We start from the raw sequence: 18611 nt of genomic DNA, 5'->3' as shown, positions 1-18611 counted from the left end.
GCTGCCAGGGAATATAAACCCACCCTGCAAGCTGCATGCCAAAGAGACCTGGCAAATTCAGCTCAAGCTTCATCCCTCCTGCTCCCCATAGGATGGCCCAAACCCATCAGGAGGCATTAGGACACGCCAAGCCTCCACTTCTCCACTCCTTCCCCTCAGTGCCTATGGGGACACCATGGGGACATATTTCTCAGGCTACCACTGAGGAGTGATGGCTCTATCAGCCTCCCTCTGCCTGCCTGCACCTTCCCTTATTTATTCCCTGCTCTGAGCTGCGGCGTGTGGCTGCTGAAGCATTTGGAAGTTTGTGTAAAGGTTTTATTGCTTCATTTTTAACCTCTGCGCAAATGTCTACATCATTAGCTTGGGTTTTTTCACCCTTGATCACATCCCCTCTGTGCTTTTCTCCTCCTGGGCATCCCCATGCTCCTGTCCCTGTCAGGCAAAGTGGGATGGGGCCATGGAGGGGGAGATTTATTAGTGCTGAGGTTGTTTTTCTCAAGGAGGGAGTTAGTCCAGATTTTTTCCATGCCATACACAAAGGCATGCACACACAAGGTCTGGCTCTCCATCACTCACTTCATTCCCATGTCTTGACTCCTCAGCTGCAAACAAACCCATCCCAGCTCCTCTCCCACAGCCAATGAGTTGTTGTGAGGGTGGTAATGCAAAGCCAAGGCACACACAGCAGTATCCAAAACCTGCCCATTTAGTGATACCTGGCACACACAGCCCACTTTCACCATAAGAGCACCAAAGCCTGGCCTGGAAAACCAAAGCTGTGACCAAGATCACAGCCACCACTTCCCTCAACCCACTGGGACATCTGCTGGAAAGCAGACTTGTGGCAGGCCATGGCTCATTGCCAAGGCTGACAAACTGCACATTATCACTCATTTGTGATGCCCTGCTTTAAATTCCCACCAGCATGAGCCTATCCACCCCATGCCACTTTGGTAATGACCATGACAAACCTACAGGGCAGGAAGCTGGAGCTGGGCTGTGTCACCAACAGCCCCAAGTCCCCATCCCTGAGGAGGAGCTGCGGGAGATGCAGCCCCATCTCGGCAGCAGGGACCCCTTCACCACCTTCATTTCACATCTAAACCCACCACAGCAAAACACCTGATCACATCCCATGCAACCAAGGGGTTAAAAAAGTGCAGATGCTGCAAAATTTATCATGCCCTGGCATTCCTGTCTGATCTCTGTGCTTTTCCACAGGTGATAAAGAAGCAGCGCAGATTCTCTTTTTCATTTTGAAGATGTGCTCCTGCAGCCCTGGGTACAAACATTTGCCATTTTCCCCTCACCCTGGCTGGACTTGGCACCATTTTCCCGTTTGAAAAGACCCCTTGTCCTTGTCAGCAGGTCTAACCCACACCAGGCACACAGCACCCAGGGACACACAGGCAGTGACTTGGCATTCCAATAATCTCTTGATTCCTTGGACTTCAGAGGCCAGTTTGCTGCCGCCAGTGGCAAAACTCAACCCCCAGGAACAGCGTGTTCAGCGTTTCCAATCATCTCAGACCACATCTTCAAGGTGGGGGATAAGATATGCAGAGCAAAATTCTCCCAAAGTAGGAATTCTGCCCCTGCAAATATTAGCAATGCAGGCGTTGTATGGGGGATTATCCACCGTCATGGCATGTAGAGGGAAGATGGATTTCGAGATGATAATAGGAATGACACACGTTGCTTTTTCCCCTTTCTGCTGACACGCAATTTAGCAGTCACTGCAGAATTTTCTTCCCATTTCCGTTTAATAGCCAAGGAGCTCATGTTAATTCAGATAATCTTTCCCGCAGCACGACAAGGAAGGGTGCCTCTTCTGAAGCTTCTTTTCCTGTCTCAGTGGCTGTGGCTAATAAAAAAATATCTCCTGTGACTTCACAAAGGCCATGGAGAGCGTGGTCTTTACCACGCTAGCAAGCTCCACTTGACCCAACGTTGGGCAGAGTCAACAGGATTTAAAAATTAGGCCCTCCTAATAGCATCTCCTCCTAGGAGGGGTCCATGGAGGTTTCCCAATGCATTTTCAGGACTGAAGGAGATGCAGTGAGCGTCCTCCTGCCTGCCATCCCATCCCTGAGGCAGGATCCCCATGGCAGGCAGGCCAGGCACTGGTGGGGACCCCGTGGTGACAGCGTGATGGGATACAGGGACATGGGGCAGCAGGGCTGGAACACCTACAGCCATCCCCAGCTCAGGGGCATGTGCCCCCCTATCCTCCCCTGCAAACCTCACCCTCAGAGGGCTGGGCAAGACAGGGGGCATTTTACATGTTCTGCTTGGTTTTATTCCAATTTTCCCATTTCCCCTTCCCCTGAGCGTGCCCCAACCCAAAGCCATGCTGACCACTGGATGTGGGCTAACCCTGGCCCTGCCAGCAGGAGATGGGAGCAGGGCTATGGCCTCCCTGATGTCCAGCTCTCCCCACGTGCCAGTGAAGGCGCTGTCTTGGCAGCTCACCCCAGATGGGAAATTGCATCCTGCTTTTATTTATGTATTTTTCCAACCAAGTGTAGCTGGCGGTCAGGCAAACCCACTGAGCAAACTTCCTCCTCGCTTAAACAAACAGCAAAATCATTACAAAATTCTCTTCTGTGCATTGGAATTGCATATATTCACTTATCCTATAGAGCAGAAACATGTGGCATTGCTTAATTAAGGATGTGGGTGTAGAGGCTCCAGGAGCAGAGATTTCACATGCAAATCTCCCGGCTGTGAGCACAGCCAGGGTACATAGGGAGCATATTAATGCTTTTTGCAGCCAGCCCCCCTGCTTAAATCAGTGGCTAAACCCAGTCTGAGGGAAGGAACTCCTGTCCTGCGGAATCCTGGGCTCTCTGCTCTTGCTGAACTTTATTTATTTACCCAAAAGCATCCCATAGATGGAGCTAGAGAAGTGAGGGCACCTCCGCACAGACCTCAGTGAAAGCCAGCCCATCAGAAGTCCCTCCCTCATTCCTCTCCCTGCCCTGAAATAATGATATAAACCCAGCATTTTCAACTTCCTTTTTTTTTTTTTTTTGTGGGATATAATTCAGGTTATTGCCAAGAACTGCAAATTGTTTACCATCCTTGTGCAAACAAAGACTCCGATCAGCCACAGAAGCACAGCCCTGGGGCTTTCCAGCAACCCAGAATTCTTTAATTACTTAACAAAAACTCAGACTTACTTTTTTTCTTTTTCTTTTTTCATTTTTTTTCTTTCCTTCAGTTGTTACCTTGGAAAACCACAATCCTGGATGCCTTCCATACCACACGCTGCTAAAAACATTGTTTAGCTATGATTTTGCCAAAGTAGTTCCCCAGCTGGGATTGAAGCAGGGCTGAAGCCATGCTCTGTCAGGAAGAGCTGCCTGGAACCAGCAAAGCAGCCTTGGCATGAACTTTCCTGGTGGTGAAAGTTTCTCCTGAACACACACGTGTGTTCATGGACACACAGAATGAGCATCTCCTACAGAGCCTGGCAGCTTGCAGTGAGCACCCTCTAATTCCTCTCTGATTTCATACCTTGGTCTTTGCTCAGGTCTGGTTTTGGCCACCCCAAGAAGTGTTTTGGAGACAAGCAGACAAATGAGTTTTCACAAATGTCATAGGAAAGAAGAGCAGGCACTGGGAATGCACAGCGAGGCTCTCACAGGCAAAACCCATCTCTTCTCCAGCAGCAAGAGGAGGGAGAAAGGATTCACCATCTTTTAGCTCTCACCTAACACAGGCACCACCCCACCATAGTCAGGGAACAGCAAGGCAGGTGGAAGGTAGAGTTCACTAAAATTTTGTAAGATGCCTTATGTTTACCATCTCAGAAAAGCCTCCAGCCCCATTGCTTTGAAAAAATAATCCGCACATTTGGAAAAAAAACCCCTAAAACTTTTTAACAAAGGAGCCAAATTTGCATTGCATTAACTGAGGAGCAGTTCAAGGTGCAGAATAATTCACTGTCAGGCTCGGGGAGGCATCTGTGGAGGGTAAATAAGGCTCGTGCACAGCCGGCTTGGTGTAAGCTGTCATTGCAGCCAAGGCATCAGTCAGGAGAAAAACACAATGCTGGCGGATCTTGGAATACATAAATAAAACATGCTTGCCACTTGCCATCAGCAAAAAGTTCTAAAAAAAATTAAAAAAAGCTGCCTTTCGAGCTCCTCCCTCACCCCCCTCCCCTTATCTCTACTGCTCCTCCTTGTAGCATAAATTCAGTTTTCTACATCTCTGTTTTCAGACATCCAAATGGACTCCAAGGAAAAGGAGGAGGGATGGAAAACAAACCCAAAAGTTTGGCGAAGCTATGAAAATGCTAGCTCAGCACAGAAGGATAGCATCAGCCTCATCACAGTGTCCCATGGTGATTCCCAGGGTTTGGGAAGAGCAGGAAGGGCATGGCAGGGTGGGCCAGGATGGGCTGAGCTCTCAGCATGCTGCAAGAACCACGATTTTCCAGCCTAGGCCCTGGACAGCCGTGACGCCGATGGCATCTCCCAGCCCTCTGGCAAATAACCCCATCAATTCCCAATCAAATCCCTGGCAGTGCCCATGTCGCAGTCAAATGCAGTAAATTGATTTGCCATAAGTCATATTTACCATCTCAGCCATAAATGTGTCAAACCCAATCTCTTTAACTGTAAATAATGCCAAAAATTCTGCTTTTTTTAGAAGCCTCCACTACAGAACCTCCAGCAGAGAGCAGGAAGTGCTGTATTAAAGTGTGGGGGTATCAGGGCTGTGTTCACAAAAAGATCTGATCCAGACAAGCTTTGCTTCATCCCCTGGGATCCACCATGGACGGGGAGGGCAACTGGGAGGTGGGATAGTGGCAGCTGCAGGATAACCCTGGGCTTCGTGCTGGAGGAAGGTGCTGGTGAGACCCCACACACAGCACTCCCCAGCAAAGAGAGCAAGGTCAGGAGGGAGGGCTGATATTGCCTTGCACTGGGCTTGTTTATCCTCCAGTTCCCAGAGGAATTGCACACCTAGAGCTACTTGACACTGCCTTTTTGGATGATTTGATAAAGCACAAGGCAGTGGCTCTGAGATGGAGACTGCCCACTGCCAGCCCCTGCCGGTTCTGTCCCCACATCCTGAGTGCTGCAGTTGTGACTTCCAGAGCTCCCCACAGCCGTGTGGATCTCTGCCCCACAAACAGGGATTTGGGCAGTGCATTGCTCACTGAAGCCATTCAGCTTGTCCAGGCTCTTGGTTTCCACTAAAATAGCAGCAGCACCAAACTCAGTGCACTGCCTAATACTCTGCTCTGCATCACGTCTGTGAGTCAAACACATCCGTCTCCAAAGTGCACTCCCCGGGCTGCTGCCAGGCCAGGGAGAGACAGGACTGCAGTAATTGATGTCAAACTGCCCTTCCTGCCAATGTTTTGGGGCTGATCTGACAGTACCAATGGAAATCGCAGCTTAGGTTTACGAGAAAGCTCTCCCCGAAAAGGAGCCTGAGCTCCTCTCCTCCCTCTGCCTATTTGAGCAGCAGTGGGAAACCTCCTGCCACATCCCTCACCTCCTCCCCGTCTGTCAAGACCATCTTGACGGTGTTTCCCTCCTCCCCTCTCCTTTCTTTGCACTCATTTCTCTTTCCGTCATTCTCCTGTCTCTGCTGACAGGATCAAAGCTAAACCCAAACCCATCTAATCAAAATCATTCTCATTTCTGTGGAGTTACACCAGAAAATCAGGGTGTGAGGCTGCAGGAGTGGCCCTTTGGCACACGGGTAAGAGCACCAGTCCCTTCCTGCAGCCCTCCTCAGCCTCTCACTGTCACACGATCACCAGAGCTCCATGTCCAAATCCACCCCACCAAATGAGACCCACAGCTGCAGAAAGCAGTGGGTCATGAGGGCGAGGTCTCCTCCAGCCCTCTCCAGCAGAAAGCTCATCCCTGAGCTGAGGAGCCCTGTGCCTCCATCCAGAGTGCCTGGCTGATCCCTGTGGAGCCCACAGAGACATCCATCAGAATCCTGTCCCAGCCATGGCCCACAGCCATCCCTGCTGGCTGTCTCACTGGGCAATCCCAACAGGACTCTTGTTCTCATTGCCAAAGACCAGCTTGGGACATGGTGACCTTGCTCCCACCTGGCTCAAAACAAACTTTTTTGGGCACAGGACCCATTCTCAGAGGATTTGGGTTTCTCCTGCTGTTACATAAAAGCTGAAGCAAAACCAAGCCTCTGCAGCAAGTGGAGGAGCTGCCGGAGGCATTGTGCTTGTGGTGGAGCAAAGGGCTCGTAGAACATCCTGAGTTGGAAGGGACCCACAGGAATCGAGTCCAGCTCCTGTCCAGTCCTTGCTGTAGACATCAGCATTCACTTCATGATATGGTTTAGTGGGCATGGTGGTGCCCATTCAAAGGTTGGGCTTGGGGGTCTTTTCCAACCATAATAGTTCTATGGGTCTATAATTTCCATGTCTGCCTGACTCTCCCACCTGCCCTGGTACACATGAACCACCTCCCACCCTGAAACCTCTCTGCCCAGCTCTGGGCTCCCCTCAGTATTAAATTGCAGGAGCCGCAGACGGGAGAAAATCACACTGGAAATCAGAAATAAGGGCACTGCTTTGTGAACTTCCAGCTCACTGATGCTCTCCCTGATCATTAAAGCCAGCATCCTTTCAAGATGAGCACAAATCTCCCATTAAAAATGCTCCAAACCAGAAGGCACACAATGGAGGCAGCAATTAGGAGCAATTGCTGCACAAACAGAAAAATAATTGATCGGTATTTCTTTGGAAAAGCAACTGGGAAAGCGACTGAACAGGGGTGGAACAGGCTCCCTGGCCATCCCTGTGATTTGGACGTTTTTCACAGTTTTATATGGGGATAGAAGCAAACAAAAAAGGGTCTGTTGAATTTTGTTTGCTAAATGTTGAAAGGTGGAATCATCAGAAAGCCTTGGGAAAAGACACTCTAGGTGGGAAGGACAGGATGGTCCGTGCTGAGTGAGGACAATTTCTGTGTCTACCTCTATAAATGCCACCAAGTGCCCAAAACACTGCTCTGGTGGGGCAAGCCAAGGCCTGATGCATCACTTCTTTATTTTTGTAACAGGTTTTCCAATTTGTCGTGCCCAGCATCTCCTGGGCTTTGTCTGGGAGCTGTTGGTAGCACAGGAACCCTGGGATCTGTTCCTCCTGGTGGCATCTGTCAGGGGGGATGTCCCTCACCGGAGCAGGCTGGACAAACAAATTCACTGTTGCATATTCAACAGCACGAGTTTGCCTCCTGAACTCTAATTACTCAGGGTCTCTATGGGATCCTAAATGGACTTTGAGGTATTTAATGAATGGACCATTAGTATTCCCTTGGTTTTCCATGTTCAGCAGTGTCAACATATTTCTAATGTAAACCCTATGGCAGAGCTTCCCAAACGAGCCAGGCCCAGGGCTCCCTCCCAGTATCTCAAACTAAGCTTCCTGCTTTCCTCTGCTGCATCAGACCAAAGCCAATCTGACACAGCCCTGGCAGTGGATATGGAACCCCCAAAAAATTTATGCATTAGATCCTCGCAGCAGCAAAGCCTTTCTCTAAATCAAATAAAGAAGACATCCCCTTCCTCCCATCCGCTAGCAAAGTTTAAACTCCAAGGATAAAGTCTGCCACCAATTATAAGGAAAAATGTGCTGTGCTAAAGGATGCAGAGGGGAGGTGGTGGTGGTGGATGAAGCACAGCAGTGAGGGAAGAGCATGCTTGGACGCTTGATTTAATTTGGGTTGAGAATTACACGCTTATCTACATTTTTTTCCAGGCTAATTGGAAATTTCACAGCTTTTCACGAGTGGCCCACGGATGATTACCAAGGTACCTGGTTCTGCCGACCCCAGCAGTGCTGTGAGCAGAGTGGCAGCTGGGCAAAGTGTGGGATTGCTCCGTTCCAGCTCACTGTGGACAGGGATGTAGGATGGCTCAGGCCACCGTGGAGCCAGAGCACAAGGACAAGGTCAGGTGGTCATCCTGCCTTGGTGTCACCTCCTGGGGGAAAGAGAAGAGCAGCGCTTCCTGCCTCCCTGCCGTGGAACCGGTTGTAGGGCTGCGAAACAGCCTAATGCAAACACTAATTACCCTAATTCTGATACAGTCTAAACTTCCTACGCTCGGCTTTGTAACAGTAGCGTTTCTTTCCCGTCATCCGGTCGGGTGTGATTATATTTAGGAGAGAGGAAGCACAAGAAAGCAGAGCCGAGCTGGGCTCGAGCCACGGCACGTGTGAAGGAGTTAATGCTTTGGAGGCTGCTTTCCTATTATCTCACACCTTAGTCACCATATAATCAGACATTAATCCAATATGCAAAGGAGACACTACATGTAAAAAAGTACTTGAAAGTTGCTTATAGTTTTGTTCCATACAGACAGCATTGATCTCCCAAAACATTGGCATTTCAAGGTGCAAATGAGTCTTTCCTGCCTCTTGCAGGCTTTTCTAATGCTTCGACTCCTTGTAAGCGAGGTTAAAGAAGGTGTGAGAGGCACTTAATTACAAACACACCGAACTCCTTTGACAAGTCCAAATGAGATTTTGCCTAAGCAAGAATCGTTTCAGTCCCAGCACAGAGCCACCACAGGCTCTGAACTATGCATGGGGAGGTGAAGGCAGAATAATTTAAATAAAAGTCAGGGAAAACAAATCCTTTGACTGCAAAGTTCATCAAGGAGAGTTGCTGTTTTTATACAAAGCTACAGATCTCGAGGGAGGAAAGAGTTTGCAGATACAGTGAGGGAAAAACACAGAAAATTTGCTCAGAAGTCTGAAACACAGGCTGAAATTAATAGTATAGGAGCTAATGCTTGGGTGAGTGCTGCAAGAAATAGCCACTGAATTTGGAAGCTGAATTTTTAAACGAACTCACCTCATTTAGGCTGTTCCTCTCCTCACATTCGCTTCCCATGAATATTCAAGCAGAGCAGAGAATTCGCTGGCAGGAATATTAGTGAGAGCAATGCCAATATCAGAGCATATATTAGCTGGGCCTGGAAGGGATTCACAGGAAAGTGCATTCCAGAGCCGTAATTGCACTCGGCGGTGCCCGTTCGGAGGGGCCTGGCAGTGCCCCCAGCGCTGGAGCCGGGGCTGGGCACGGGGCTGAGCACGGAGCCAGGCAGCTCCCGGGGCCATTCTGGGGTCTGGCACCTCCGCAGACACCGAGCATCCCCAAATGCACTGGCAGCCCCAGCCAAAGGTGCAAAACCCAAGGTGGGATAAAGGAGGCTGCAAAATAGAACTCGGGAGAGCCTCACCCCTAAAGCTCCTTCCAACCCAAGCTGTTCTATGCCCATCCCAGGATGGGGACACCAGGAGAAGAGCAGGATGCACCATGGGGACAGGGAACTGATGGTCCCTCTGAGTCTGTTCCTATTGATGAAGATGAAACCTGCCAGTGCTTTAGCAGATCCCATTCTCCTCAGGTGGGAATGGAGTGTATTTGTCCCCCCATGGCAGCAAAAATTTATTGATGCTCTTGATGCCTTTTGCTCAACACACTCCAATTTCTTTATCCAGCAGAGTGTTACATGGAAATGCAGACTGAAAGCCATGAAAAATCCTGGGTGGGACAGGGCTGAAGGATTTTCCTCACAGCACTCACAGGATGGGGTCTGCAGAACAAAATTTAAGGGATTTTCCTGTGTGTAGCCACACCTCAAGCCCACTCCCACCCTCCCTCTCCCCCAGCCAGCTGAAAGCACATTTTTGCTGAAGAGGGAGGAGGTCTGGTCCAGCATTCCCTTTTTTTGGCAATGTCCATATATCTTGGGGAGCCTATAGCTGATGAATTACATGACACGCCGAGGGAAGTGGCACTGAACATATGGCTCTGCGGTGTAATATATTCAGAGAAGTTTGATTTAAAGGTAGCAGGGAGGTAGGTGCAGGTCCCACAATCTGTTTAGGGGAAGCTGTGCCTTTCAAAGAATTTTGAGGCTATTTGCAGTGAAATTAGATGTGACACGGAGCCAAGCTCCATGAAACCAGTGCTGGGAGCGTGGGGACGATATCAAAGAAAACTGCAGGAGATGAACCACAGTTCAGGTGTGTCTGGACTGGGCTCAGGGGGGACTTTCCCACTGCTCAGAGGTCACACCACAGCAAGAGGCCCTGGTGCTGCTCATGCTAAAAGTCTGGATCGGTGTCAAGCAGTTTTCAGGGCTTTTTTTGAGCTCCCAAATCTTAAAACAAACAAACAAAACAAAAAAATAAGCATCAGAGACCATGTGCAATGTCCCCACATGTGCTGACTCCTGCCCAGGAGCAGGAGGGAGCCAATGCTGAGCCTCCAGCCTGCAGCAGGGACCTGCTGGTCAGACACAGGCTACTCCATGCAAGGTTTAAAAGAAATAATTGGATGCAGTAGTTTAAAACACACACAGCAGCATTCTGCTGGGCGGATGACCTTAATTAGACTGTAAAGTGTGGAAAACGTTAATAGGAAACAGTGCCTGCCTGGAGATGATAAATAAAATGCATTGATCTCTAAGTACCGAGCTGGCAATTCTTTGTTTGGAGGAAAACATATGATTAAAAGTAATCCAGCAGTAAATATAGCACAGCTCCCCTGCCCTCTGCTGTGGGACAGGTTAGTCAGGCACATCCCTGCCTCTGGTGCGGGACCAGCTGCACGGAGCTGCAGGTCAGTTCTATGTAGGAGCTTGTGATTGTCCTTCCCAGCCTCAAAGCTGGGGTCTGTGAGGTCACTGATGTGCTGCTACTGAGGCAGAGGGAGATTTCCTTGGAAAACTCCACTTGAACTCACAGATGCCAAAGTGGGAAGGTCTTCACTCACCTGCCTGTATCACCTCCATCTTTCACCTTGTGTCACCAGCAGCCCCTGGAAGCCTCACGTGGTTCCTCCATGGCACAGCCACAGCCCCTATTTCCTCAGTGCTTCCATTCCAGCAGCCCCAAAGCCTAGAGGGTCAGTGCACGGTGCCAACACACCCCAAGGGCACCTGGGGCCAGGTGGAGCCAGGTTTTTAACACCTGCTCATGGCCAGCCTGGCTATAAACTGATTCTCTGCAGACCAGGAGTTCATTACTGGAGTTTTTCAATGCAATTACCTTTTCTAGGGCTCATCTGGGAGAGCGAAGGTGAATCTCTGCAAGAGCCAGAGGAAGGAGGATTTCGGCACTGGTGTATCCCAGGCCTTTGCAGGTGGTTTCCCCAGCAAGGGATGCTGGCAGCATATGCATCATTTCCTTCACATCACACAGCTGGGGAATGGATTTTTCCCCTCACAAAGCCCCTTTTCTCCCTCTTAAAATGTGTTCCCCAGTGTTATTCCATGGCAGTTAATGGGGCCGCAATGTCTGGCACATCCACTCACCGCTGCCGCTCGCCTGGGGAACAGAGGGGAAAGCAAGCAGGGAATTTATTTTGTTGGTTTTCCCATCAAGGGATTTCCACACAGGTGAGGAATTCAGAATGTCTTGGCGAAGGAGCCCTCAGTGAGCAGGGCTCAGTATTTCTCCTTCCCACCATTCCCACATCCACAGGGTGTTTTGGTGGCCCCTTCCCCTCTCAACCATCAGTCTCCAGTGCTTCTGTGCCTGCCCTTTTCACCCCTATATCTCTCTCAAAGCTAAAGAAAACCTGAAATCATCCCACACCTCTGTTCCCAGGAATACACACTAAATGCTGGGAGATCAGCAAACACAGCATCAACGTTGGATTTGCAGGCTACAGGCAAGAAACCTGGAGCAGTGTCTGCCTGGGTGTACTTCTAATTGCTCACAACCCTCCTTTTCACTCAGAAGTGCTTTCTCTGTCCAAACTGCAGTATTGGTTTTGCATGACACGTGCTTGGTTTAGGATGTTTTAAGGGACTTCTCTGCAGAGCTATGTATTAAATTCCTTTCCAATTCATGCTTGTTTTGGTACCAGAAGCGTGTTATCATACACCAGATGGAGCTAAATAAAAATACCACGAGTGCTGCAGTATATTGATGTGATAGATATATAATAATTAGATGTGCCGTAAGGCTATTAAGGCTGGAAATCTGAAGTATCTATTATATTTTCTCCATTTCTATTTCCACAACATCCCTCATAGCATGGTGACACCTGGCAGTGTTAACATCCACACACATCTTTTTTCAGGCACACACAGACTGTAATATCTGCAGGATTTATCTCAGTGTGACTCAGTCTATCTGATAATAACAGAATGAAAGCAAAGCCCTCTCCCTGCACAGGAGAACTCGCCGGACTCCGGGCGATTCCTCCCAGTCCGTGGGTGTGGGAGCAGCAAAGCATCCATGCTATGAGGATGGGCAGGGACAGAGGGACAGAGGGACAGTGGTCAGAGCACCCAGGAACAGCATTTCTGACGGGGACGTGTCACCACACACCAGCCAAAGGTTTGCAGAGAAACGAGCGTGGGGACACTGCTCCCTGCTTGCAGGCAGCAGGAAGACAAGCTCCGAGCTCTGCCTCGAATGGGATGCCAGCGGCTCCTCACGGATTCCTCACGGTTGTAGGGCCCCGTTCCAGCAGCAGACTTAGCTTGAAGGAAGTGGAGCATGTCTGAGCCAGCAAAGGGGAATATGAGCCACCTGCCTCTGGCAATTCTACTGGAAAAACATCCCTGAAACAAACAACACACCTCTCCTGTGTTTTCCCCTCCAGTATCCCTTAAATTAAGGGACCAGCACCCTCAGGCTTGCACCCAATGGCTCAGGCAGCATCAGCAGCCAAATGTGCAGGGGGATGAGCTGCCAAAGCATTCACTCTACTTTTGTGGAGAGATGGCAGCTGGCAGGGGGTGTCCTGGCTGGGGCATCAGCCCTGGAGCATCCCTACAAGGCTTTGGTGGACACCCACCCGCCCCTCATGCTTCTCCTCTGCTCCCAGTCCACATCCCACACACCCGCCCTGTGCAGCCAAAGGCACCTGGACTCACTTCCCTGTGCCAGAAATGCCATCCCCCACCCTGCTGCCCCTATTCCCTGGCAGGGGGAAGCAGCTTCCCAGCCCTGGTTGGTGCCAGGCACCAGCCCCAGCACAGCCACCCACCCTTTATCCATTGGCTTTTCCAAGTGCCTCCGGGCTGTTGTGTTGGCATTTCTCTCCTGAAACACTGGGTTTTGTAACTACCCTGTCATCTGTGATGAGTGGGCTCTATTTTAAATCACTTTTTATGTTATTCAAAAAAAACATGCCACTTCCAAGAAAAACATCACGAAAATCCCACAAAAAGCCACCTCAGGAGCCCTGTGCCAGCTCCACACGGAGCAGCAGCAGATGCATTCATAGAATCACAGAATCATTAAACCTGGAAAATACCCCCAAGATCATTAAGTCCAACCAAACACCACCTTGCCCACTAAACCATGGTGCGAAGTGCCACATTTACTCATTTTGTGAACATTTCCAGGGCTGGCGACTCCACCATTTCCCTGTTCCAAAGTTTAACCCGATGCACCCTGGGCGATACACAGGACACACAGATGATGCCCAGGGTGTGCATGGCCTCAGTTCCCAGGCGTTCACACGCAGCCTCCCTCCCACCATGGAAAATGACATTTTAAGGATGTTTTGACCAGTTCATTCAGTCTTTCCCCCTTTCCTGGGTTGTTTTTCACTGGCTGCATAGGTGGAAAAGCCAGAGCCAAGCCCCTGCAGTCACAGCAATGCCAGAGAGCCACTGAGCTTTGCCAGCAAATGTCAGCCCAGTCCATCCACCACAAGAGCTGCTGGAATTCCACCAAGGCATGGCCAGCTCCGGCCCCCCAGCAGGACCTCTCCCAGGACTAGGTTTGGTCCCATGAGGTGCATACAGGGAGAGATGTGGTGAATTTTTTCCTTTGGTCTACACAAGGGGTGAGTCCATTTCTCTGCAGTATCAGTGTCAGGCAAGCAGGAAAAACACATGAGCAAGGTTGGCAGTGACCCTTGCACTCCACAGGGAGAAGCTCTTGGAGCCTTCTGCTCTACACCCCAAACCCCTCCCCAGCCCCACTGGACATCCTGAGGAGCCTTGTCCCACAGGCAGGGGATATGCTGATGCTTTCTGGTCTGGAAGCAGTGCATGAAGGGGCTTTTCCTACCTGATTAATTAAACATGTTCCCAAACAGCAATGGGGAGTTTATTGGACTTACCCCCCCCCCCCCCACCTCAATTCACTAGAGCCTGAAACTAAGACTAACTGTAAACTCACCACCATGGGTTTCCAGATCAGAAATGTGAAGGAGCAGTGACTCTGGGGCCTTGCCACAATCATCTTGGCAGACCTTTTCCAGCCCCAGTGTTCCTGGAGCTCCAGGCTCTTTGGCTCTCTCAAGCCTAACCCTAAGCCTTACCTTAACCCCAACTCTTAAAAAACTAAAGGGGAGGGTGGGTGTTTGCTGCAAACACAGCTTTCAAATAAGTCTTAATTTAAGTAACTGAACAGGCAGCATTTATTTTTCCTGTTGTTTTTATTTTCCTTCCAGCTTCCTTGTCAGTTTAACTCACAGGTAATATGTTTTTTCATTGGTGGGCTGGGGGCATGTCTGTGTGATGCCATGGGCTCTGGACCCCTAAAGATGTTTCAGAATCTTGGCACATCTGTCCAAGGCCCATGGGAATGGTCCCATCCTGCCTGTCTTGGATGATGTTTCTGCCCTGGTGGGACACAGTGTCCCCACTCACTGTCAGTCTGCAGGGGCTGCTTTCACCTAAGCAGCCTTCTCCCTCCCCTGACCTGCAGCCAAACCCCCAGAGTTTCTGCTTTCAGCTTTTAAAGAGCTTTGGGATACATTAGACAGGATAAAAATTTTATAAGGAAAATATTATATACACTTTTATACATATAACCCTCATGTTTCAGGTTAAAGGCACCTTCTAACTGCCTGGGGCAACGGGGAAACTCCTCCACTGGGTGCATTAGACCCTAATTCTTTGTTATGGATGTTATGTGATAAGTTTTTAATAAAACCTCCAAACTTTCCTGAAGGCACAAACACTAAAAAAATGGCTCATGAGACAGGACACATGGGCTTGGTATGTGGCAGGGTTCACCATCAGCCACAGAAGATTGGAGGGAACTGCCTGCCCACAAGCCTGGGAAAGGGCCTCGGCACTCACATGGAGATGGTGGGATGGGGAGCTGAGGAGGGGCTCAGGCACAGCCCATCCCTGGCACCCCGAGCAGAGGGGGTCCCCCTGCTCCCCACACAACCCCCTCTGCCAGCCCCGCTAGGACACAGCGTGTTCCTCCTGTGAGCAAACACAGCCAACAAACCTGTTTACATTTGAGTTGTGAACGGTGTCACATCCCCTAAGTGTCTTAAAGTAATACTTGATGATATTCTTTCCTTCAGTAAACATATTGATTAGATTACAAATAAGATTACAACTAAACACGGCCCTTACGGAGCGCGAGGCAGCACCGCGGCTTCCTCCTGTCAACCGGGTTCGAGTTCATTTGTTGCAGAAGCTCTTGATTGTTGTGATTTAATGTGACTCTGCTCTTCCTCCCCCACGGGGACACCAAACAATTAGTGGCTGCATTTTGGGGTGATTATAACATACCTTGGGGGTGTTCAGGAGGCTAAGAATTAAAGAGCAAAGGACTTAACAACCTAGAAAACAGCGATTCCCTGACACCGCGCTGCCCGTGGGGTGGTTTGACCTGGAATCCATGCAGCAGCCAGGGCTGGGATGTGACAGGGCTGGGATGTGACAGGGCTGGCAGCCAGAGCCAAGCCAGCCCTTGAGCCACAGGGTGACATTAGAGTGTGGCTTTGGGAGCATCTTGGAGGTTTACAGCGGCTTGGGCACACAGGGAGATGGGAAAAGGGGCAGATTCAACCCTCTAATTGCTGCCAGCGGCGTGGATGGGTGGGTAGATGGATGGATGGATGGATGGCTGGATGGGTGAATGGGATGGAAGCAGGGTCACCCCACTGCTGTCCCCACAGCCTGGCCCTGCACCCATCTCTCTCCATCGCTGCATCCCTCGCTGATGGATGAGGGGAGGGAAATCGCACTGATGCACAGCTCAACACAGATTAACTGGGATTTAGGGCCAAGAGCCACGGGGATCCTGGCTGGATTCAGGCAGCTGGGAAGCCCTCACCAGCCTGCTCCTCCATGTGCAGGAGTTAGCGTTAGGGTAAGGGCAGGAAGCAGCAGTGAAGTTGACTGGGACAAGAACCCGGACAGACCCTGCTCTGCAGCCCTGCTCCCACAGACCCGAACTCCCAAAGCACATTCCTTGGATAGTTGGGATTTTTTACCTCCAGCATCCACAGCTCCTGGCTCAGCTTGCCTCCACCCTCTCCAAAAACATCTCACGTGGAGCCTCATTCATTTGCAACTTGCAGGAATTGCAACAGTTGAAAGAAGGGGGGAAATAAAGAGGCCGTAGTTAAAAGGATGATTCTGTGTGAACTGTGCTTCTTGACACTGATTTTCTTACATTTTGCCATCACCAGAAGTTCCCTTTGAACATTTCTGTCCTGTCTGTAAATCTTTCTAATCGATAGTTTCATTTTCTTCTGCACTTTTTCCCTCAGCTTGTACCTGTCTTTGCTCTTGTAGCTCACAGACATTTGTTTCACTCAGTGACTGTGCCCTCAAAAAAAGACTTAAATACATAAATAAATAGTGTGGGGCAGCCAATCTGATCAAAGCCTACTGAAGCACACCGTGCTCTCTCCTCATTCCTTTCCTTTAAATTAATTTATTTAATTGGAGTTTTGGGGTTTTTTTCCTGCCACATCATCTAAGCTACATCCCCATTTCTCCCCCTCCCACTTTCTATTATTTAGCAGTCAGCAAATGAATAATTCATACTTCGCATTAAGCAGAAGAGAATTGCCCCCACCATGGGCCGTGGTTTGGGCAGGGCTGTGTTTCCCTGAGAGGGGACAGAGCGGGACGGAGCGGGGATGGAAGGGGGAATGGAGCGGGGATGGAGCGGGGATGGAACGGGGACGGAGCGGGGATGGAACGGGGACGGAGCGGGGACGGAGCGGGGATGGAAGGGGGACGGAGCGGGGATGGAAGGGGGACGGAGCGGGGATGGAACGGGGACGGAGCGGGGACGGAGCGGGGATGGAAGGGGGACGGAGCGGGGATGGAGCGGGGACGGAGCGGGGGCGGAACGGGGACGGAGCGGGGATGGAACTCTCGGGAGCGGCGTAGCCGGGCTCAGAGCACCCTCTGCCGCCTGGCGAGGCGAGCCGGCCGCCCGTGCGGGCTCCCAGCCTTTCCCTGCGCCGGGAGAAACGGATACGGCTCCTTCCTAATCAAATAACAGCAATTACAGAGCGTTTCCCAGCTGAGGGTTTCCATGCCCTCCCTCAGCGGGAATTCAGCTGAGGCAGGGATGGGATGCAGTCGGTGTTAATCCCCTCTGACAGGTGAAGGCACGGGAAAACAAGGACCAGCTGCCTCCACGATTCTCACCTCTTTATATTATTTTTCCCAGGAGTCATTATTGCCTTCTCCCTCACCTCCAGGGCACGCAGAGCCCAGCGCTGACCTCTTTCCTCCCCCCACCCGGCTCCACACTGCCCCGGCTCTCTGCCATTAAACTCCTGCCGAGTGTTGAACTACTTTGTCAACACTTTGATTCCTTTCTTTCTCTCAGCTTCTCACACTTTCTCACCCCACTCCCTTTCCAAATCCAGACACAAAATACAACCAGAGTGTTCACTGAATATAAGGGGGAAAAGACCCAGGAGATTTCCTTGAAATTTTTCCTTAGCATCCCCATCCTCAGAGGGAGCATCCCCCTGCAGTTTCCATGTACAGGATGAAACATCCAAGAGGCTCCTTGCTGGACTACTGCAAAATGACTCCCTTTTACACTAAGCAGCTTTGAGTGACACCCATACTCCCCAGTTCTGCAAAATCAGCTTTTGTCAGGATCAGGGATACAGGAGAGCTGGTGGGTCACAGAGTCAGCCCCACTGTGTACATCAAAAACGTGCATCTTTTCTACATATAAAGCAGACTTCTATAAATAGCTATGTGTGCACATAGTTATACACAAATACATATAAAATATATATACAGACACATATTACCTGTGTGTGTATATATATATATATATATATATATATATATATATGTATATCTGCCCATAAGTTAGGTGGGCTGGGAGCAAGGGCAGCCCGTGCCAGGAGGAGCCCAGGGGATCCCACACCTCCTGACCTTCCACTACACTTGCAAAGCAACTTCATAAACTCACAGAAGAATCCATCCAAGCCTACAAACCCTCCAAGACAGCAGTTCCCATCTCAGGAGTGTGATGTTGGCACTGGGAGGATGAGCCCTCGCCTCCTCCAGGGCCACTGCTGACCACACTCACCCACCACACCCGACCTTCCCTGCTCCCTGCCTGCTTCCGTTGCCAAGGAGATGGGGGATGCTCACACAGACCTGCTTTGTGTTGTGTAGGTACCAGGTTTAGCTATTTTTAAGGTTTGTTGTTTTTTTTTTTTAATTTATGGGCAGCCCCAGGCACATTCCCACAGGATGAGTGTGCTCAGAGCTTCCAGCTCACCCACCCTGCACTGCTTCACACCTCTGCTGTCCAGGTCTCTCATTCCCTCCTTCCCAGCCATCAGCTCCTGCCCTCACGCTGCCCACGTGAGCTCCTGGGCATTTTTCCATCA

This window comes from Corvus hawaiiensis, chromosome 17 (genome assembly GCF_020740725.1).
Source record: "Corvus hawaiiensis isolate bCorHaw1 chromosome 17, bCorHaw1.pri.cur, whole genome shotgun sequence".
Lineage (NCBI taxonomy): Eukaryota > Metazoa > Chordata > Aves > Passeriformes > Corvidae > Corvus > Corvus hawaiiensis.
The sequence above is the reverse complement of the archived record's forward strand: the minus strand, read 5'-3'. Positions refer to the sequence as shown.